General features: G+C 46.1%; 1 protein-coding gene across 1 annotated transcript in view; it reads right to left on the reverse strand.

The window, feature by feature from the left end:
• Positions 1-23374, reverse strand: part of Tusp (WD40 superfamily protein Tusp) — a 222136-nt gene that overhangs the window by 168826 nt on the left and 29936 nt on the right. The gene's annotated exons all lie outside the window — the stretch shown is intronic.

A 23374-nucleotide genomic window follows, 5' to 3' on the forward strand; every position in this document is an offset into this window, starting at 1 on the left:
CCCGTTTTGAGGAGCCTGTCGAATTGCGCACTATATTTATTACTTTCACGTGCTTTGTTTCAAACTTGAGAGGCAGGTGCGAGCAGCCTAAGTTGAACACGGTGAAATTCGACAAAGTGAAGTGCACATAACCGATATAAAGAACATACAGAGGGGTTCTCATTGCGCATAGTTAATCATTCCAGTCTTCAGCCCGCAAAAAGCTGCAACACAAGAGTTACAAACTTATAGCTACACTTCGATCTTGTAAGTATAATGTTGTACACAATATTGAACAAATGGCGACAACGTACTAAAGCGAAACCTCGGACGTAGCGCAATCTGTTAATTGCACCACATGTTCGGGACGCCACCTGATCGTTCTGTGTGTGTCTTATACAGCAATCACGACCGCTACCCGAACCCCTGTGGCGTGCAGACACATGTTTGCTGAGCTTGATAAATGATTTCATTTTTCTCCTCTATACTCCCGCTGAAAAAAAAAAAAGTGGGCGGATAGGAAATGGGGGTGGGGTAATAGGAGTCCTCTCATCAGTGTCGTTCCTTACTGTAGGAAAACCGTTGTAATGGGCGGCCGCCGAAGTCATTAGTTTCAGGGAAGACCGTTCATCGTAGAACAGACACTTAAGGTCTGCCTTTTTTCTTTCCTTCGAGAAAGAGAAACCCGGCGAAAACTTCGAAACGGAGCGAGCGCCGGTGTTTTGTATAGCTGCGACTCCGGGCGGTTCTTTTTTGTTTTTTTTTGCTTTTTCTCTGCTATCTGACAGATCGATCGGAGCAGACTCAAACGACAGAGTGAGCAAGGAACAAAAAGGCATTGTCCGGAATAAGCAGAGTGATCAACGAGGTCTGAACCATTTTATTGCTTGTCCTGGCTATAAATACAGGAATCGAAAGCAGCTACAACATTTAACGAGCGAAATCCACTCGCTGTTCAATCTCTGCACTTCTTTCGACAGACGACACACTCTGTATATGTCGCCCGCACGTCATGATGCTATTTTTAGTCCTTAGCTGCAGCTCCTGAAGGGCCTTCGCCTAGCTACGGCCCATATCGTTGCACACATGTGTAAGCAATGTCTTGTTGGCGGTATGAGAATGAAGCCGCTGGTGTCTGCTGTCGTCCTTACGTTCTGCTTCGCTTTAACCCTCGGTTGCTGGCAAGGCCAGTCAACTACGCTCGCGTAGCATAATCAAGGATGCGCTGCACTTTTCCGAAAATAGCGACTGGATAATGTGCTAATAATAATAATAATTGGTTTTTGTGGAAAGGAAAATGGCGCAGTATCTGTCTCATATATCGTTGGACACCTGAACCGCGCCGTAAGGGAAGGGATAAGGGAGGGAGTGAAAGAAGAAAGGAAGAAGGAGGTGCCGTAGTGGAGGGCTCCGGAATAATTTCGACCACCTGGGAATTTTTAACGTGCACTGACATCGCACAGCACACGAGCGCCTTAGCGTTTTTCCTCCATAAAAACGCAGCCGCCGCGGTCGGGTTCGAACCCGGGAACTCCGGATCAGTAGTCGAGCGCCCTAACCACTGAGCCACCGCGGCGGGTAAATGTGCAGAGTATCGCTTTTGACCAGTGGCAGAGCGTATCGTTGTTATCATGCCTAACAAATCTGTACAAAAGCATTTTTGAATGAAAAAGAGTTTAAGAACGCAATTTTTTTATACATTGTAATATTTCACTATCCACATCATCATCAGCAGCAGCAGCCTGACTGCGCCCACTGCACGGCATAGGCCTCTTCCATGTCTCTCCAATATACCGTGTGCTTTGCCAGATGCTGCCACCGCATCCCCGCAGACTTCTTAATCTCATCCACCCACCCAACTTCCTGCCGCCCCCTGCTACGCTTGCCTTCTCTTAGAATTGCCTCCGCATTACGTGCTTTCGACTAAAATTTGAGTTTGGGCTAGTTGTTTCATACTTGGAACATTAGAGAGTAGCGCAAAAGAACGGCACAGAAAACATCCGAAACATAGAAACACAGGACGGGCGCGTACTACCAACTGTTTATTGTGAAGCCACACCGCGCATTATAAAGACATAATAAACCCCGTGACACCCAGGGAGCCAATGTGGAGCGAAGCAATGTTTCTATGTTTCTGCTGTTTTTTGTGCCGTTCTTTTGCGCTGCTCTCTAATATTTCACGCATTACATGCCCTGTCCAAGCCCCATTTCTTCCTTTTAGTTTCAATTAGGATGTTAGTAACACGTGTTTGTTCCCTATAACAATCAATATATCCGCACATCTCCCGTCGATAGGTTTTTATTTTTTGCTGTTAACAGTTCTATCATCAAAAGCGTCCCCCATTGGTTTTTATGGCAGTCTTAACTGCTTTATGCGAGTGTCGAAAAACCTTAAAAGAAAAATTTTGCTACAGCTACACATTGAAAGAATACACCATTACCTTCAATATTTCCTTAAGAGTACCTACTAATTTCCCAGTATTCATTTTTTTTTGTCCAACAACTTTGGCCATGAGCCTGCCCTAATTGAAAGCTCCCGCGCTCACATGCTCTGAGATGAGAGAGAAGGAGTTCATTTACCAAAAAAAATTCACAGGACCACTTAATTCTATTACGCGCTGGTAATGCACTATCATTAGCACCTGTTGCTATTACTGAAATTGACGTCACTTCCGCTCTGGCCACTTCTCTCCAATGGAAATGCTCCGGTCTCATGACGTCAGCTCCCGCGAGCCATTGGGAATGCCCCTGTCTGGTGACGTCTCCTCCATCCAGCCAATGGCGGAATTTTATGACCGACGACGCAACTTGACTTCATGGGGTTCTAATCCTTTCGCATTAAAAAGTAGAGTGGCGGACCCAGGTATAATCGCGTAGCCTGTTACTCTGCACCAGGAAAGAGCGAGAGAAAGAGAGAAAGAGAGTTATGTTGTGAAGGTGAGGACACAAGATGAGGTTAAAATGCATGCAAACACATCAATACGTCTTGTCACAGCCGCCAGTTCCGGTCCGTGCTGCTAACGAGGGCCCGAACTATCTGAGGTGGTCGCATTTTGCAGAGTATAGCGCTCTCAAGAATGGGCCCGATGAGGTCACGAAACATACATGAGTCCTGCCTACACGTGCCTCGGAGCTCAGCACCCGTGCACTCTTTCTCATGGTTTCAAAATGTTTGAAGAGCACGCTTCAGTTGTCGCGGCTACTTCTCGTACCATGAAAGTGGCAAAGCATCTGAAAGTTTCGCGCGCATTCACGTGACGCGGGAAATGTCCTGTTAGCCATGCAGTACTCATTACCAGTGATGCAAAGAGTTATTTTCTTCTTTCGTTACCTCCTAAAGACGGGTGCTTTAGCTTATGAGGTCTTCGCGCGGGTGCAACACAGATGCAATGAATCTCTCCGTCCGCCCATATTAGAGGGCATTTGTGGGCTAAAAGAGTTTGACGAATCGTCTATCGGGTGAGATTTGTTTCTTTCTTTGAAAGTTCCTCCATGAACCTTACTGGCGGGTAAACATCTCCAGTAGCACATATGGCTGTCTGTTTTCACTCCACAATCACTACCTAAATCATTGTATCACTGTATACAGTGATTAAGACCTGTACTTGTCTATAAAGTCTAGAGACTCTCTATTGACAAACCCTAGAGAACAGTCTATAGGCGAGACAAATCATGCAGACAGTCTAAAGACGATCTGTAGATGTATGGACATATACTTTTAGTAAACTTTTGTCTATAGACAGTATATAGGCTATGAATAGGCAATAAAACATCAATAGAAAGGCAAGAGAGTCTATAGTAAGCCTATAGACTGTATATAGACCATATTTATAAGGGTATGTACTGCGTGCGTCGTTTGGTGAGCAGACATTCTGGAAGTGCGACGTATCTTCTGAAAAAAAAAAAGCCTCAAATCGTCGACGCCATGGTCAGAGCAGCCCGCAGTTCAAACACACTGAGCCATACGAGGATAAGACATTCTCTGTGACGCTACCAGTGCGGCTGAAAGCATGCATAATGAGCGCATCATGTCGTAGCCAGAGTGTGTTCAGTCAAGCTACGCCACGCTCCACACGCCGACGCTCTACCAATATCGGCCAAGCGCCCGGACTGTCACAGCAGCCGAGCTAGAATTCTCGGCGGTTGCGTCCGTCGCTCGAATAGCAACCGGTCGCTTTCGACAGTTGCTCTCGACTATTATTATTCCTTGTCAACGAAAACCGAACCGCTAAACCGGATAAATCTGCATACATTTGTTCGCTCCGACGTCACTCAGTGTTTTATTGGCAGTAGACGATGAAAATTTCCCCTTGCCCACGAACGCTCAACAACCTCCATAGTATAGTCATGTCTTTGTTCTTATCCCCCCCCCCCCCCCCCCACGAATATTTCAACAATTTCAGTCCTCGCCTTATCAATAGCAACAGCCTTGGTGTTAGCAGCCCAAGGGTATAAGTAACTCTCCGGTGCCACTACTATAAGCAGTAGCGTGAGTCCCTGTTTTAGCGCTCAACAGCTCGCCGTATAGCGCCATTCGCAACCCCAGCAGCCAACGCCGGGTCGTAAAGCCGACGGAAAGAGTTGGCACTCTCTCTGGCGGAAGAAAGACCGGCTGCGGAGGACAATATTCATAACAGGGATAAGCCTGTGGCGGAGCAGCGGCGAAGACGACGGAGCGTGCTTAGTGGCGCGCGCCGAGGCCGGGCGCCTTGATTTGCGCTCCCGCTCACCCATTACACACACTCGCGCGCGCCTACTCGAAAGCAACCCCTCACTCCTCCTCCTCCTCCTACGCGGGAGAAGTGGCGCGTGGTTCCGCGGCGCTGTGTGCTAGCTGTGCAGCCGTCGCCAACGCCGTTGTGGGAGCAGCGCCTCTATCTCCCCAAGACAGACGCGAGGGAGCAACTGTGTCTGGCGCTCTGCAGCGTATCGATCCAGCTGCTCTCTCGCGCGGAGAATTCGGGGCCCGCAACGATGCGCGGCCGCGGGAAGGGGTCAAGACGGAGGAAGAAGTGGGCCAGGGGGGGCTCTCGCTCCCTCCTTTGCCCCCCTCACCCCCCCCCCCTCAAAACGAAGTGCTTGGCGCAGTACACCCACGCTGCCAGCGACAGCGCTGCACGCGCTCGCGGTTGCGATATATCGTAATGTAACGGTGGCCGCGGAAACGGCCGAGGGCCGCGGCGGAAGTGGATTAGGGAAAAAAGGAACGCGTCGTGTGTTTCGCTTGCTCGGCAGCTGCAGAGGCAACCTCAATTTGGGGGAGGCCCAGAAGGATATTAGGGGACGAGAGCCCTGCCACCACTCGAAATGGCTGCGGAAAGAGGTTCTTTATGAACCGGCAGGAGAGGGTCGACTGCTAAGTAAAAGGCGGGTATGACACGTGGGGATAGGAATAAGGTCGTTTTAGTCGAGTCTAGAAGCCTGTTTTTGAAATAAGAAGGTTACGTTCCGAGTGCCTTAGATCTTCCTTAGGGTGCTTTTGTATTTCTTTCACTATAACCTATGCTGCGACGATGTGAACAGTTGTGAAATATTACCATGAATGCATCGGCGTAATAGATCTGAGGCACATCTTTATTCCTTTACGTCAAAAAAAAAAGATTTTCCACTCCATATGCCAACTGCTTGGAGGAAGAAAATTAGGAACACTCATAACACCAATGGCGCAGTTATCTAAGCGTGTCACTAGAGTGGCGCCTAACGTACAAAGAACAATTCACAACTTACACAAGGCCCACAACCGTACCTTCCTTGATTTCGTCACTCAGGCATTTACTGAGATTTGTTCACAGTGATTTAATCTTGTTTGAGTGTCTTGACTGAAGCACGTTATGGTTAAGCTTTCGGATGAATGTCAGTTGCTTCCCGTGTATCCGCATACCGTTTCCCTCCGGGGCTACTAAACTAATTGCAGTAACAAGACTGTGTACCTGATTTCATTGTTCTTGCGCACATATACGCGCTTTCAGAGCTGCAAACACCAGCACACTCACTCGCTCGCTCCCTCCCTCCTTCTCTTCCTCCCTCACTCACTCACTCAGCCCTTAAATCGCTCACTCACTCACTCAATCACTCTCACTCACTCACTCAACAGCTCTCTCACTCAATCAATCTCTCACTCACTCACTCAATCGCTCACTAACTCGCTTACTCAATCACTAAATCGCTCACTCACTCACTCACTCACTCACTCGCTCAACAGCTCTCTCACTCACTCACTCACTCGCTTACTCAATCACTCACTCACTCAATCACTCAATCTCTCACTCACTCACTCAATCGCTCACTCACTAACTCGCTTACTCAATCACTAAATCGCTCACTCACTCACTCACTCGCTCGCTCACTCACTCACTCACTCACTCACTCAATCACTCACTCACTCACTCACTCACTCACTCAATCACTCACGCACTCAGTCACTCACTCACTCACTCACTCACTCACTCACTCACTCACTCACTCACTCACTCACTCACTCACTCACTCACTCACTCAAGAATATAGTTAGCGCTGAGTTACTAAGAAATTCAACGCCATCTGAGGGGTCTCGCCAGGGAGAAAAGTTCTGCTTCTGATTAACAAAGCACTCTTTCTGGCGTGGTGCAGCCTAAACACTTCTGTCGCGCTCAAAAACACCACGCAAGAAGATTACTCGTAACAGGTGACTTGTTTTATTTCTTTGTCTTACGCGCTCCGGCGACCAGCAAAAAGGCTTCTACGCCGAGCGGAGCGTCGGGAACTGTTACCTACATTCTTCCCGTCGTTTATCACCGTTCATTGTGTCTCTTTGGCCTCACCCTTATTGCTAGTGTATATGCGCACTGAGTTCCCGGCCTGAAACATTAAACATGGCGCTCCACGCGCCGCAAGACTTTCGTGAGGTCTCCCACTCGTACGGCGAGCTTCACTGGATGATTAATGGTGCAGAAGCGATTCTCGCCGGCTCGCTCTGGGGAGACCTGCGCAAGTTTCCTTTCTGCCAAATAAATACACAATGAATGTGTCGTCGGCACTAGTGAGCTCTTCGGGGAGAACGGCGCGCTTATCGGCGATAGAGTAAAGCAAAAAGGAAACCTTAAGGGAGATGTTCAGCAGGAAATCTGTGCCCGAAGCTGACATTGTCTTCCTGTGTAAGCTCCTACTCGGCGCTGATTTTGTGGCTTCTGAGAAAATTGGTGAGCCATTGTTTCTAAAGCATTTGCGAGAACGAATATTTTGTGTTACTTCTTTTCTGTTCAAATGAGTACCGCGAACGAGGATTCGTTTAATAATGCTTGGATTTCCTTCATTTGTTTTTTAGAAAGCTAGAAAGAGTGAGTGCGTGCGTGTGTGCGTGCGTGCGTGCGTGCGTGCGTGCGTGCGTGTGTGCGTGCTTGCGTGCGTGCGTGCGTGTGCGCAGTTTACTAGTTTCGGTCCCCGAATGTGGCTAACTAGGTAACGCCGCCCTGCCGTTTTACACGAGGTCGTGGGTTCGATCACTGCCGCGGCGACAGAGCTTAGATGGATCGATTTTTAAAACATTCGGCCACTAGTCGCGCCTCCTGCTTTGGTACGCGAATGTCAAATGATTAAATAAAGCCCTACGTTCGAGGCCACTCCACTTTGCTGACCTGAAGAGGCTGTAATCTCTCCAGCTGTACCAAATAACTATCTTATTTCTAAATTTTTATTCATTTCATGTGTTTTATTCTCGTCAGAAACGATGAGGGCAGGCGCAGGCAGAAAATAGAGTAAGGACATGCAGCGTAAGGCAACACACGCAAAAAAAAACGAAAAAAATTCAAATCCTTATAAGACACTGTGGGAGACAAATGCACAAAACAATTTTTTCGCTTAGGATGCACATCCTTCTGATTACTCAGAACACACAAATCATCAAGCAATGTGGTTGCCACAGTTGCACAAGTATATATAAGAAAAGAAGTGTGTCGAGCAGTCAAAACAAATTTCAAGAACAAGCAATACGAACAAAAGATTATGGCTATAAAAACATGTCACGAATGTCTCGCTAGCTGCAGCTGATAATAGAAACATTTGCGGAGAGAACATTATTGAGCAGCAATGGAGCACCATGGCGCAGCATTTGATGTCCATATTGTCACGTAGTGGTGACGGCAGTCGAAGCAGCGATGAAGACGGACGAAAGGGTCTTCTAAAAGAAAACTGTTTATTGGGCTGACTTGCACCCAAAATGGACTGAATCACTCGGCGGCGGCGAAGCGACAAGCGTGCTCGGCGGCCGTCGAACAGAATGCCCGCCGCTGTCGGCCGTGCTCAATTTAAAGCTGATAGCGAACTTTCGAGATAAAGAGCGCAAAGTTACTAGAACATTCCGGAACAACGTAGAATCAGCTGTGCCTGGCTGCGATCAATCGAGATAAATCTAGTCGCGTCTTGCGTCGCAAACAAAGCGATATAGTGGTGTGGCGGCAGATTTGAAAAACGAACAAACACTGCAAATGTTCGCGGCAATATATAGTCCGAGAAAACGATATGCAAGAAAACTAAGGATTTCTATAAGTATACACGGGATCATTTGCTTTTAGACAGCAACAGCAAGGTTCTCCACAAATATTTTTAGCGTATATTGGATTACCACACAGAACCACAAAACCCTGTCATCGAAGTGCAAAAGATGTTTAGCGCTGTTGTCCGACAAATCTACGACTCTATTCAATAAAGCAGTTCACCTGCATTGCCGCCGCAAAGTTATCTCAGGACGGTTTTCATGACGAATGTTTCATCAAAGGGAAATATCAACAATGCGAAAAATAAAGTGATGATGTAATCTTCTTGATGACGTAAGCAAAATGCACGTACCCTTGTCTCTTATGACTTGTATGGAAAAAGCGCTAGAATAAAATAGCTATATTTGTCTGCCTCTGGTATGAAGTTGCGACGCCGAAATCATGCGGTTAGAGACAGGCCTTCGAGATCTAGACACACCTGATTTATCTCCCCAGTTAACAATCGTTTATTGCGAAGCAATACTACTTTAGGTCGCACTTCAGCCCGTTCCGTGGCGAGGCGGTGGTAGGCACCATTGACCTTTAGCGTGACCTCGCTGCGTGACGTCACACCACGTGACCTAGAGTGACGTCACACCAGCTGTGTAAAAACGGGGCCCCATCTCACGCCGTCGCGAGGCGAGGCGGTAGCCACCAACGACGGCCTAACTCCCGCTCCTCTCACCAGGGGCACTACTGTCGGTGTGACGTCACACCAGCTGTATAAAACAGCTCCTCTCGCCAAGGCAGTCATACAGCCAGATGTTACGACGGTGCCTACGAACAAGGCAGCTCGGCAGAATGCAAAGAGGAAGCATCAGCGAGCTACGGAGACGGAAGAAGAACGAGAAGAACGACTTTCTAAGCGGCGTGCTTCGCAATCACCAGGCTTAACCAAGCTAAGCCACGGCCGTTTTTTCGTTAGCTAGCATGTCTCAACACTGACATCCTTCTATGACTAAGAAAAATAGCTTGCTTATGCTTCCGAAAGTTGAGATTTTGATATTCAATCGCGTCTTAAATGATTGGCTCCTTTCACTACAACTTTCGCCTTTAAGAAAATTTTGATAAGATGTACTTCATATTTGGAAACGCATTTGGAGCATGCATTGCAAAATAAAGGAAAAAAATATTGCAAGAGAGCTTTTCTTGTCAGTAATAAGCAAACAAAAACCACAAGCACTGCCTTTACAAGAAGATGAAAAAATATCCAGTTTTTTTCTTTCATTGCGACCGCTCTCGCTAGAAATAAAACCTAATAGCTAGGTACTGCTGAATAGCGCCATTTCTTATGTGGGGGTGTGGTGGTTATGAGAAAAGGAAAAACGCAGTGTCTGATCATGGCTGCACCCAAAGCACACATAAAGCTCATCATTAAAGAATAATGAAACAATATTCTTTTGACGACGTCCGTCTGCCGTGCTCCAAGAAAAGCTCATCACTTTTTCAATCAAGCTTCGCGGTTCTTCTATGACCGCCGGTGCCTTAAGATCAGGCTGTTTCTTGAGCTCGATAATCGCGCCGTTGAACTGCAAAAAAAAAAACAAATCCTCGAAGAAAATCTGCACAATGCCAAATGTCGCAATCAGTATACATTACATTTCATATTGCTGCTGTACCGGATTTTTGTTTCTTTATAATGTCGTTTTATGACCGGAGTACCAAGATACGACCAAATCACTTCTGTTCCTAAGTACCGCTTCTCCTGCTGCGATGCCGAATCTGAAATGGTCTTTGCTATTTTTGTTCCCTAATGCGACCGGACACAAACCTAGTCTGAGATCAGAGCGTTTCGAAAATCTGTATTTGTTTAACGACGCTTTTCTGTCCAGTCGGCTGAAATATTTTGTGCACGGTTCATAGCATATTTGTTTCTCTATATTTTGTTTTAACATAGTTTTGCATGGGACCTGTCTCTCAAGGCGTTACAACGTATCCTGCTTTCTCTGCGTTTAAACTAGAAATTTCAGGCGAGAAGCTTGGAATCTGCGCGTACTGACTTCAACAATTACTAGCGCTTCGGGTGCATACACGTGCGTTATGTGACTGACGGGCAATTGGTTATGAGCAAAAAAAAAAAACTCCGCAGTAACCGATTCACTCGGGGCGGGCACCTGAATCAAATAAAGGGAGATCCCATAGGTGAAGGGGGATGCCATAGTGTACGGAATAGTTTCGGCAGTACGCTTCGGATTATTTCTCTTTTCATGAAACATGATACTGCCGCCCAACAGCGCCCAAGACAGTTGGAATGGACGGGACAGAAAATTCGAAGATGTCGCAAAGTCTCGGGATTCGAAAGCACAACGTCCACAATGTTTTGAACCAAGAAATTAGAGCCGCGTATCTAGAGCCGAGTTCGTTGAACAAACCAATATGTCAGCTACTAATGACACTTCGCTCGACAGAATTTATCTCATCCTCTGTTTTTACTTTCTAGCGTTGGGAACATCGAGTTCCACACGTCGTCATTCTCGCAGCAGATCCTTCTTGTTCCCTGCGAAAGACGTTATAGAATAGTACTAAAGAGAAAAGAAAAGAGCGCCCAGCCTAAATCGAATGAATATAATGGCCAAATCAAGAGCTATTTTCCGGCCCGTCATCACCGAGTTGTTGGAGCGCTGGCTGGCGACTTTCAATGCCAACTTCCATATAATGGCCTCCCATGGCCTCGAGAACGAAGCAGAAGAAGACGCTTGGAGATTTGTTTTTTTTTTTTTCAGTCCCGCTTTTCCTTTTGAGACTCGCTTTTAAAATGTGTCCCGAGGCACCTGTCGTCGATAAGTGGGGCTGCATTTGCTCTCGTTTCTCGCTTTGCGAAAAAGGAATTTCCTTCCTTCTTTCCCGTCCATTCCTGTACTTCATCTCCAGTTCAATTTCCGCCTCGTCCCATTCTGCCGAAAGCAATGACACCGGCAGAAGCGCACTCGGCAGTCGTTACCGGCTCCCTTTCTACTGGAGGCTCCGTCCGCATCGCATCCCGTCGGACACCGACCAACGCTTCCACTGCCATAGACCTGCGCGCCCCCTGTCCAGACTGAGACAGTCTCGTTTCCTGTCAAGGGCTGTAACAAGGGGAAGAGGAAGGACCTCGCCAACAACGGCACGAAAAAGGCGGCGCAGAGAAAAAGAAATTCCACCGAAGGCGCAAAACTGTTGTCGCTGCTGCTGTCGCCAGAATGCGACGCCGCGTCTCGTTCGACCGAGTCAAAAGCAATTTTAAACGCGGCGCAGAGCCGAGAACAGCGCGCGGAAAGCATTTCTGTGTCCCCAGTGGAGAGGGGGAAACAGCTTGGAAAGAGGAAAAAGAGGTGGCGGTGGAAAGCTGCCAACTTCTTGTTACACGCCTGCCCTGGAGAGTTATATATCTGCGGCGACTCGGGGAACGCCGTTCTTGTTCCGAAGGCGGCGTGCGCGGGCGGCTGCTTCGTTTGACCGACAAGTCGACCGGAAGCAACAGGGCGAACGACGTGGCACAGTACAGTGCTTGTCACCGACACTTCCATCGTCTTAAGCTGGCCGGGTACGAGTGCTTTCTTTTTATGTGCGGTGAAACGTGTCAGTTCTCCCGAGTAGCTGATCTGTTTCGAGCCGTTCTAACGATCCTCCGCATTGGGCTCGACTGGCAATCCATCTTCGTCATTTGTTTTCATGCTTCGTTGCTCTGATTACTGTGATACGATGCGGCGAAGGAATCGGAAAATTCATTTTAACATCGTAATCGAAAAATTATAAATGCGAAATACAAGTAGCTAACAGACGCATTAACGCAATGAACACAGAATCACCCTACACAGGCCTTGGTGAATGCTCTCTACAAGCTAAAAAAAAAAGCATACCTAACCATAACATCTCCATTAGGTAATGAGCGCATACACAGTGAACTGGTCCTAAATAAAACAAAAAAATGAAGCTGGTTTCATAGAAGCCACACGCTGAAGGCCTCGTTCTTCGTAAGTGCTTTTTTTCGCGTGCACATAAACCAACGAAAACAAAGTACTAGGATGAGGAGGCACGTGCTGGCAGAAACATTTGCATATATATCTTCCTTTCACGCAGCAGGTGGCGTGGTATTACAGAATGCTGCTACTCTAAACGCCTTCTGCAATATTACCCCGCGGCTTTCAACCAAGCGCAATATAGATACGTATTGGATGTAACTAAAACACACGATTTTGTTTAAGTCACGCTCCAAATTTAAAATTGCGCGGTTGTAAGATCAACAGCTGTTTTAAGATGAAGCCTGGGAGGGAATATGTGCTAGTGGTTCAAACTACTGGCTTCACAAGCATGAAGTACCGTTCGCTGCAATTTTACATAGCGAGTGCACCCGAAGCCGTTATGAGCGCTAATTATGCGTGCCTACGGGATAATGGCTCCAGTGCGATTCCGTGCAGAGTAAGACCACTGATATAGATGAATCCACAAGGAAAAAGTCGAATTCAAGTGAGAGTAACATTAAATATCGCCTGAGCTTAGCCATGCGGTTGTAGATTAAAGTTTTTCTTGGGTAAGATTTTCTCTGTAGCGGACTAACTGGGCTCAGCGGGTGGTGACAAAACTGCTCCCTCGTTTCCCAGCGGTTTCCTTGAGGCTGGGAAGCAGAAAATTTTTATAATTTCCGCTCTTCTACTCAGTTGTTCTTTACCTGGTCATTTCTCAGGTACAAGAAAAGCTTGGCAGCTGTAGGAAACGTTGGCGGAATCTCTGCTCTTAACTTTCTGTGTGTGTTTCATTCTTTTATTTACTGCGTAGGCAGTACTAGTGTCATAACATGAAAATGGCGGAGTCTGTCTGCAACATCGGAGTGTGAAGCCTCCACCTTCCTACCACCACTTCGCCATCGTACCCCCCTTGCTAGGGGGCCGCCCAACCACTCACGCCACACTCAATCCATTTACTCCACCTTTCCACCCCACCCCCAGCCCCATCTTCACCTTCCAAAAGCGCCACCCACTACAAACCCGCCCATCTACCGCCATCCTCACCCACTACCTTCAAAAAGCATTCATTAAAGAAAAATGATCCCAAGTAATCACCGAGGGTAAATGCAACTACTTTCGCAGAACTGCCTCATCGATATCAAACGGTCCCGTAATTTTATTTTTTTCTCGTTTCCAAAACCAGCCGCTGCACTCAGAATATAAACCTGCTACACTGCGACGTGACAGTTGTCACAAGCGCAACAGGACTGTCCTACGTCCTTGTGTGGCCCCTGTAGAGCTGCCAGAGATCACCGTAGCAACAGTGCGCTGTATGCCCTATACGTTACGGTACACGATTCTCTAGCCATAAACCCAAACTCGGCGGTAACCCGCACGTGAGGGGCATGATTGCAGCGAGCAAGGTTCGCATAGTTCACCCAATTCGTGCTGACCCTTCACGCACTCTCAATCAACAGCCGTAAAAGTCGGAGCACCTCATTTTCAATGAGTCGCCAGACCGTGCAAATTTTGGCGCGCGAAACTATTACGAAAAAAAAAAGTCAGGTTTCGCAAACAAATCGCACAGCTGTCGTAGCCCTAAAAAAACTTTTACTAGGCAGTGCATTGACTGCGTTGTGGACAACTGAATTTTTTGTAGTTTCCTCTCCCGGCGCGAGAAAGCCACAGGGACAGCATCATGCCTGCCTTTTCTCCACCCTCCGCGTTGACTTAGTGCTTATGGCGTTCGACAGCCGAGTGTCAGGTCTCGGGTGCGAATCCCGGCAAAAAAACGGCCGCATTTCGACGCGAACATAATTAAAAAATGCCCTTGTACTCTGCAATGTCAATGCTCGTTAAATTTCCTCTGGAGGTCTGAACTAATCTGAAACCCTTCACAACGCGGCGACTCTTTCTCTCGCTCCTTCCTCCCCATCTTTCAGTACTTCCCTCACAGAGTGGCGCATGTGTCGGTGGTGTCCACTGTCTATTCGTCTGCTGTGCAGGTGTCTACGGTGCAGTAGTCGACTGTCAACGTGCCCACTGTCCACAGTCCAGGAATGTACTCTCCCGGTGGTTTGGGCTACAGGAAGGACTATCCTAGCTGCCGGGAATTGCTTCACCGTAACGGTGATTGTACCCTCATTCGCAGAACAGTTCAGTGCTGTAAGATCACGTAGGAAACAAGCCTTTCTGCCTTCCGACGTGACCACATGTCGCTAAGTTTAATGTGACAAAGAAATCAGAAAATCGCGAAGCCTCCCTATCATATATCTGATTCCCGCGCAGGATTTCTATCGGGCCATGTAAGTGGTGTCACCAGGACACCACTCCCAGCGCCATGGGGAGATGTGTCCAAAGTCCCATGACCAACTGTTCAGTTGTTCCCTGTCCAGGTGTTCCCTGTCCAGGTGTCCACATATACTGCGCATTTGCCTTTCCACATAGCCACCCCACAAAACCTCTGTTCCCATAATACGGCAACTCACCAACCGGCTAGGCACCCTGCATCTCACTAGCGAGCAAGTGTACTCAGCAGTTTTAGGTTGCGATACACTACGAAGGCCACACCCTCTACTTTAGAGAACTTCTTCGATGCAACTATGGTGTCTATAGAAAGAGATTAAATGTGAAAGAGTTTTTACTTAAGGCTGTTGTCATTAGTGGTTGCGATGTCGCCTTTCCGTTCTCCAGCCATTATATTTGCCCCCCCCCCCCCCCCCCCCAAACTCTGCCCTCCGTTCACTTCCCTTCAATCCCAGATTTAAAGCTCAATCCAAAAAACCCAAACAGAACAACTTAATTCTCCGAGTGTTTGCCTCGGATGGCGAAAGAACTGAAGTTTGCAGGCGACACGGTTAGCCTCAACACTGCCGTTATAGCTCGGGGCTCTGTGACGAGTGGAATGTGCACAAGCGTAAGAGCGAGAACTTCGGCGTGTCGTGTGGGTAAAGACTCACATTTCTCTAAACCCATCAGCCACAACACACCGAATCGAAATCCGGGCATGACCTGGGGTACCTTTCTGGAGATCAGCACGTCGAGCGCCGCCTGTGAACAGCAATTCAACTACCGGCGTCGTCCTGCAAGTTTTCTTCATCGAAGACAAAAAAACAAGCTCAGGAGAGAGAGTTACCTAAAAGTTTTGAAGCCTAGGCATAAAAATAAAAAGAAGGAAGTTGGTATCGCGTGACTGCCGGCGAGGCGTTTTATTAGCGAGTTTCAGAATACCGGAATCCTCTCGGGTTCGAACCCGACCGCGGCGGCCGCGTTTAATTGGATGGAGGCGAAACTCAAAAGGCGCTCGTGCGCTGTGCGATGTCAGTGCACGTTAAAGATCCCCAGGTGGCCGAAATTATTCCGGTGCCCTCCACTACGGCACCTCTTTCTTCCTTTCTTCTCTCAGTCCCTCCTTTATCCCTTCCTTTTCGGCGTGGTTCAGGTGTCCGCCGAGATGTGAGACAGATACTGCGCCATTTCCTTCCCCAAAAACCAATTTCATTTCAATTCTATCGCTTATGGGGATAAGGGAATAGCGAGGCATCAGCGCGCATGCGCAGAACAACCCGAGGGGTGTTATTGTCCTGCTGCGCACTGGCGCCCCGCTATTCCCCTAACCACATAACCGATAGAGTCCCCCTGTTCCACAAGTCTCTCTGGGCCAGCGCCTTGTCTCGGCCTTCACGTGGGATGGACTTTGGCGTGCCTGGAAAGAGAAAGGGCGAAGGAGGGGCTGCAAAGGAGCTTGGCTTGCGAATACTGGCAGAATGACGTAAGGCTCCTTCCTGAGTTGTTTTTTTTTTTCACAGTGGTTTTATTTCTTGAGGACTTACAGGTGTCCAGCTTTCATGGTGACGAAAACTACGCCATATGTTTAGTCAAAGACTTAATTTCGCCCCTTTTCTAGGCTGCATTTCTGCCTTTTTACACCAAGAAGCCGTCAATTACTGCTGCTAGGCATACAAGCCGTATTCTGTAAGGAAATTTAGAAGCTTCATGACCACATCCCAGGTCTACGCTAAAGGTGTCTCCCGACAAAACATGGTTTTCCCCACCCTTAAAAAAGGCACCGATGAGGAAGTATGCTGTTAATTTCCCCGCCACTGCTCTAATTGAAGCGGCATTTATCGATTCGACTGTGTGCCACGGGCGACCTAAGAGTCTGCTGTAGCCTCAGACTTTAGCCCTGGAGTGCTGAATTTTGATGCATAAGCTTTTGTGGAGTTTTTCGGAACTGGCCTGATCAGACAGTTCTGTAATCACCGCGTTCTGTTCCGATTGCTCGCCACGTGATTGTCCCTACAAAGCGAAGTCTAGTTTTCGTCGGCATGGCGACTCCTTGATGGAGTGTATAAACGCGCTCCTAGTTTTTGAAGAAGCCACGGTGTCGTCCTAAGGTTTCACTATACTCAAATGGCATCTCTGAGGTACTCAGTCTGTCAAGGAACGGTGCCAGTCTAGCCTCCATAGACCTGTGTCACTAATTTTTTTCCACTCAATTCGCGCAGAAATCCTACACACGTCTGCGTAATTGGAATGCCTCTCAACTGACACGTCTACGAGGCTTCTCATTAAATTCACCAAGAATTCATCTTTGAAGGATCTGCACGCTGAGCATGTCATAAAAACCTTAACTTCCAACCGTTCACTTCTCTCTCTCTCTCTCTCTCTCTCTCTCTCTCTCTCTCTCTCTCTCTCACACACACACACACACACACACACACACACACACACACACACACACACACACACACACACACACACACACACACACACACACACACACACACACACACACACACACACACACACACACACACACACACACACAAACGTCTCTGTCAGAATTAAAGAAGAGTAGCTTGTTGGGCCAGTTGACGCATGGCTCATGGTAAAAAAACAGCGGAACAGGACGCCTTCACAAGACAAGGAGTCCATATAAGGATGACGCTGAAACACAGCTAAATTTTCACTTGTCGAAAATGGTGAAGCAAGGCACACAGCAATACTCGCCGACAAAATGGTAAGAAACAATCACTAATCGTGTAGGTTCTGTTATCTTGCATGTCTTGAACAGTGCTGCTATCTTATCCGGCTACAGTGGAGTGACAGCACGCCGCATCACTACAGCCGGGAACACAGCTAATCTACCTAAATATTGAAACAGATGTGAAAACTGCGACTCTCTCTTTAACAATGTGATAATCACAGGCTGCAAGCGAACACCGATGTAACGAGAAATGTTAGAAGCATTCAAAATCAAGAAGTTAAGCACTGAAAGCGAGAGCGACAGCACGGTGAAACTTTAAGCAAGACAACACAATATCACGAATGGCCCGCAGTTTGACACGTGCAGACAGCAGCACCTACACTATCAGTGATTTATTGTTTCGCTCTTTTTCTTTTTGTCAGCATGTGTTGCTTACACTGATGTGCGTTCTGCTCTGTTGGACATTTTTCAACTAATAAAAATTAAGTTAACCTCCAGCGCCGTCCCTGCGGACTCCTCTTGCGAAAGGAGTCTCTGTCAGAGATGCACTTACCGGTTCATCAATTCACTTTTCGAGCAGATCATGTGACAAAATTCGCAAAGCCCTATGAAAGAAAAGAAGAGAATTGGCGTTTGAGTTAAAGAAAATTGTTGCTTGCAGACGGACAACGCCCCTGTAGTCATTCAAAATGCATTCCGACCGAACGGAGCGAGCGTTTTAGCCGGTTAAACCCGACTGGTATCAGTGACCACAAAGTGCTCAATCAAGGTTAGGGCCTCAAGAAAGCGCCGCACATGCCTGCAGCCGGTGAAGAGCTTCAGCACCTCCGATCGAGGTCATTGCTAACCGAGGATGAAGTGCGCCCCGCCACTGAGGCTGGGTTTCGGCCTCGGGACGAAACGCAGGCGCATCTTGCACTTTAAATTTTTACTGCCCACTCGGGGAGACTCTGGTCGTTAAGCTAGCCCAGGCAATTCTCTCTAGGGCTCACTCGCAGCCTGTGATTTCTCCCGAGTGAAGCACAAAAATTAAAATAATAAAAACCGACTTCTTGCGAAATGAATTTATCTGACGACGCACGTAGCAGAATTTTACTGCTTATAGTTATAGCCTTGCCAAGGTCGCATTTTTTTAACGAAAACAGAGAGACGAGGAGCTGCATGCAATGGCTCGTCGCTTTTCTAGTCACAAGAAAAAAAATTGAATCGAGAATCGTTGTTTATACATTGCTTCATTGCACACAGTCGGCAGCAAAAGTTAACGGGACGCACATGCCTGAGAACAAATTTATCGCAACTCTGCCTCGAGGACAAGTCTCTTGGTATTGACACCCATTGGGAAACACGCACGTCCCCATTCATATTTTTAGGAGATTGTCTTGTGTGACAGCACTAAGCAGAATAAGAAGCATATTATATTTATTTTATTTACAGCATACTGCTAGCCTCATTGTGGAGGCTTTCGCAGGACAGGGATAAATTGCATACACACATAAAAAACGGTTACGGTCAGCTTAGTGCAGGAATGAAAATAGTAATAATTGCTTGCAAAATAACTTGAAAAAAGGAACAAGGCAATGCAATACAATCCGATAAATCATGTGCACAGAAAACCAAATAAAAACAAACATTTTCAAAACAGTGCACTTATTCCGATTCAGGATTTGACAATCCTTCCAAAAAAGCATCAAACGAATTACAGGCGACCACATCATTCGGCAACACATTCCAGTCTTGGATGGCTTGTGGAAAGAACGAAGATTTGAATGTGTCGCTATGAAAACTGTACTCGGCAATGTGCTTAGTATGCTTGGTTCTCGAGTTTAATGGTTTAGAAAATGACAAGTACTTATTTTGATCTATTTTGAAAGCATCATTTAACAGTAGAAAAAGAAACTTTAGCCGCAAGGATTTGGTCCTATTTTGTATTGTTGGAAAACCAGCTTTGCGTAACAGTGCTGTAGGGGAATCGCTACGGCGGTACTTGTTATAGATGAATCTAATGGCCTTTCGCTCAACGCTTTCTAATTGATAAATGCAGTGGTTAGTTGACGGAAACCAACAAATTATGCTATATTCTAGCACTGAACGAACAAGTGAGGTATACGCTAATAATTTGGTGTTGGGTGCAGCAGATGTTAAGGAACGCTTCAACGAAAAGAGTGCAGTAAGTGCCTTAGATATTAACTTACACACACACACACACACACACACACACACACACACACACACACACACACACACACACACACATATATATATATATATATATATATATATGTGTGTGTGTGTATTGGTGATTTTTGGTGATTTTATATATATATATATATATATATATATATATATATATATATATATATATATATATATATATATATAAAAATCACCAAAAATTTTTTGAAAAAGGCTGGTCCTCCTGCCGAAACGTCGTGAATTAAATCCTGTTATGTTTCTTCAATTTTTGGTGATTTTATATTATATTGACCAAATCAGCTGCCAGAAATCACTTTTGGTATATATATATATATATATATATATATATATATATATATATATATATATTGTGGGGACCTGCCCTGCAGCCCCCTGAGTTTGCTTTCCCGCGAGGCACCATGCAGCGGCAGTCTCACCTCGAAACTGAGCGCATTCCCTTGTCAGTTACATTAACTGGCAAGAGAGGGCGCCAGCATCGCTGCGCGGGAGACTGCCAAAGCCCGCGCGCGGGAGAGGGGGCATGGCGCTTCGGCTGGGATCGTCGGCGGGAGCGGACGTGTCGCTCGCGGCTCCGCTCTTCGCCGGAGGGGCGAGGAAGCGACGGGGAGACAGGCTCCCGTACTCGTCCCGTCCGGCCTTCGGAGTATATATCCCTTGCCCTAGCGCGGGCGAACATTCGCTCGGAACCTTGCTGGTGAGTCGGACGACCTTGATTCATTAGCGTACCTTGTTGTTGTAGCAATAAATGCCTGTTTGTGTCAGCCAGTGTGTCGTTCCTTTGTTCCCTCAGAGCAAGGCCCGCCGTGGTTGGCGTCCGCTCGGTAGCGTACGCGATCACGGGGTGGGGTCCGGGCGGCTTTGAACCGTGTCAGCCGGGATTGAGTGGGGAGAACATACTTATCTCCCCAATTCAACCCCACAATATGTATAATTGTTTGGTAACGACTTAACCTCCAACCTCGCCCTTAATATCCCAGCTGACGCCCCTGTTCTTAGATTTGAAAAAGGCCTTCGACAAAGTTTCTCATAAGCGGCTTTTTCTAAACCTGCAACGCCTAAATTTTAATTCCTTTGTTCTGAAATGGGTTCGAAACTTTCTTATTAACGGACAGCACTTTGTTTTGGCTATTAAGCGTACGTGTTCTTATGCTTCTGTTGTATCTGGGGGGACCAAGGCAACGTCCAGGGGCCCCTTCTCTTCCTTATTTATATAAATGACTTACCAGCTAACTTATGTTCTAACCTGTGCCTGTTTGCAGATGACTGCGTTACTTCAATAGTCGATAAGTTTATTTTCCAGGTTCAACAGGAGGGTTTCCTGGCTAAAAGCTGCCTGGGCAGCTTGACTGGGTCTAGGAAACTCCTACAAGCAGCAGCACACGAGCGGTACAGGGAATTTTCAAAACCAGTCACACATACAGTAGTTGATTAAATAAATAAAAACACTCGACGCATATATACGCTGATTCGAATAATGTTTTAAAAATTAGGACACTGAAATGGTCATAGATGAAATATATATATATATATATATATATATATATATATATATATATATATATATATATATATATATATATATATATATATATATATATACATTAACACTGAAGCAAACGTTCAGCAATCAGCAAGTAGAGACATAGAATAACATTTGAACCAAATATTTCCGCAGCTCAGCTTTTGTATATCCCGTTGTATGTTGATGTGTGTTTAAAACATGGGGCAGATTATAAGACATTTGTAATTTATAACCGGTGTGAAAACGGGGTACGTTCCATGAGTTAGTAATTCTTTTATGCATGTTATCACGACGTGTGTCCAAAGATGGTAGGGTAGAGTAAAAATTAACAATTGATGCCGTGGAAAAATACATTTTATGCAATAACTTAAAATTATATAAAATATCAACGCGGACAACATTATGTGCTTGGAAGGCGTATTTGGTGGTAGTCATGTCATCAATATTGGTGATTATTCGACCAATTTTCTTTTGCAATACTAGAATCTTATTTATGTTATTTTTTGTCATTGTGGTCCGTACTAAGTTACAGCAGTTAAGGTGAGAAAAAAAATGCAAAATAAATTTGTAATTCACATTTCAAAGGTAAAGTTTCACGGCATCGCGAAAGGGCTCCGCAGACCGAAGAGAGTTTTTCGCAGAGGTGTTCGACGTGGGAATCGCAGTTTAAATGACACGAATTATATACTCCAAGGATCTTGTGCTCTTCAACAATTTCTATTTGTTGGTTTTCAAAGGTGAGCATGCAATTGGGTGTTGTCGGTTTGTTTCTTGCGCGACATATTATAGCCTTGGACTATGTAGGATTTATCTTTAATTTATTCATCATTGACCACGTAGATAATTTATTCAGTATATCATTACATTTCACAATTTAACCGTTAAGGTTAGGGGATGAAAGAAGTATTGTGCTATCATTGGCGTATATTACAAAATCAATGGAAGGATCTGTGCTAACAATATCATTTATGTATGCGTTAAACAAAGAGGGTCCCAGTATGCTCCCTTGTGGGACACAACAAATGATAGGCAAAAGGGAAGAAAGTTCATTATCTATAGGCACCGACTGACTTCTGTTTTGGAGATTGCTTTTAAGCAACTGAGTGGTTTACCACGGATACCGTGCATTTGAAGTTTGTTAGCTAGAATCGTATGGTTTAAGGAATCACACGCCATACTGAAATCAAGAAAAAGGCACATCGCGCACAAGTTCTCACTAATATTGTTCAAAATAATTGCTATCATTGTTAGTAAGGCTGTTTATGTGGATTTACCAGTTCTAAAACCAAATTCTTACTCAATTATTACCCTATGTTGGTCGAAAAAACTTTGTTATTCTTGACATAACCTTTTCCAATCCCTTGGAAAACTCAGGGAGTACTGAGATGGACCTGTAATTTGCTTTTAGATTTCTGTCGCCCCCATTATAGATTAGACACTTTGGCGTTCTCATTCCGTTGGGGAAAACTCCGCATTCGAGTGCAAGATTATAGATGTGAGAAAGCAAGGGAAAAATTGTGGGTAAGACATATTTCAATGGTTCATCTGCATGGTATTGATATCCAAGGCAATAACCAGCAGTAGTGGCATTCAACTCCAACAATCTGACATTGAATGTGCAAGAAACTGATGTAACAAATGGCTGATGTCTTTAAAAGCATAGAAAACATCTCTACTATCCTTTCATCGACGTCACTCCTAGCCAACTTCAAACTACATCATTTCCAACTCCGAAATCACTCCTTTGAGGGAATATAAACACTTGGGTGTTCATTTAACCCGCTATCTCAATAGTTAACATCACATAGCGCCGATTATTAACAACGCAAATCGTGCACTCGGTTATTTTCGCCGAACCCTTCGCCTTGCACCCCCATCAGTAGAGTTATTAGCTTATATAACCTTCATTCGTCCCAAACTGGAACACGTATGCGTGGGTGGAGCCCCTATCAAATTAACCTTTCTAATCTACTGGGAGCAACTCAAAACCGCGCAGCAAGATTCATCCGCTCGCCCTGTTCCTATCATGTAAGTGTCATTGAACTAAAACGTAATACTCATCTTACAAACTTCGCAGACCGCCGCACTATTGCAAGACTATGCCTTTTTAATAAGTTTTACTATCACCCATGATCAAGTATGTTATCAGCACTTCCCACCGCATCTCCAGCCGCACGAACCACCAGAAGGCCGTTTACCCTCCCCTGCCCGGACTAGTGCTCATCTGTCGTCATTT

The sequence above is a fragment of the Amblyomma americanum genome, chromosome 7, assembly GCF_052857255.1.
Source record: "Amblyomma americanum isolate KBUSLIRL-KWMA chromosome 7, ASM5285725v1, whole genome shotgun sequence".
Taxonomy (NCBI): Eukaryota; Metazoa; Arthropoda; class Arachnida; order Ixodida; family Ixodidae; genus Amblyomma; species Amblyomma americanum.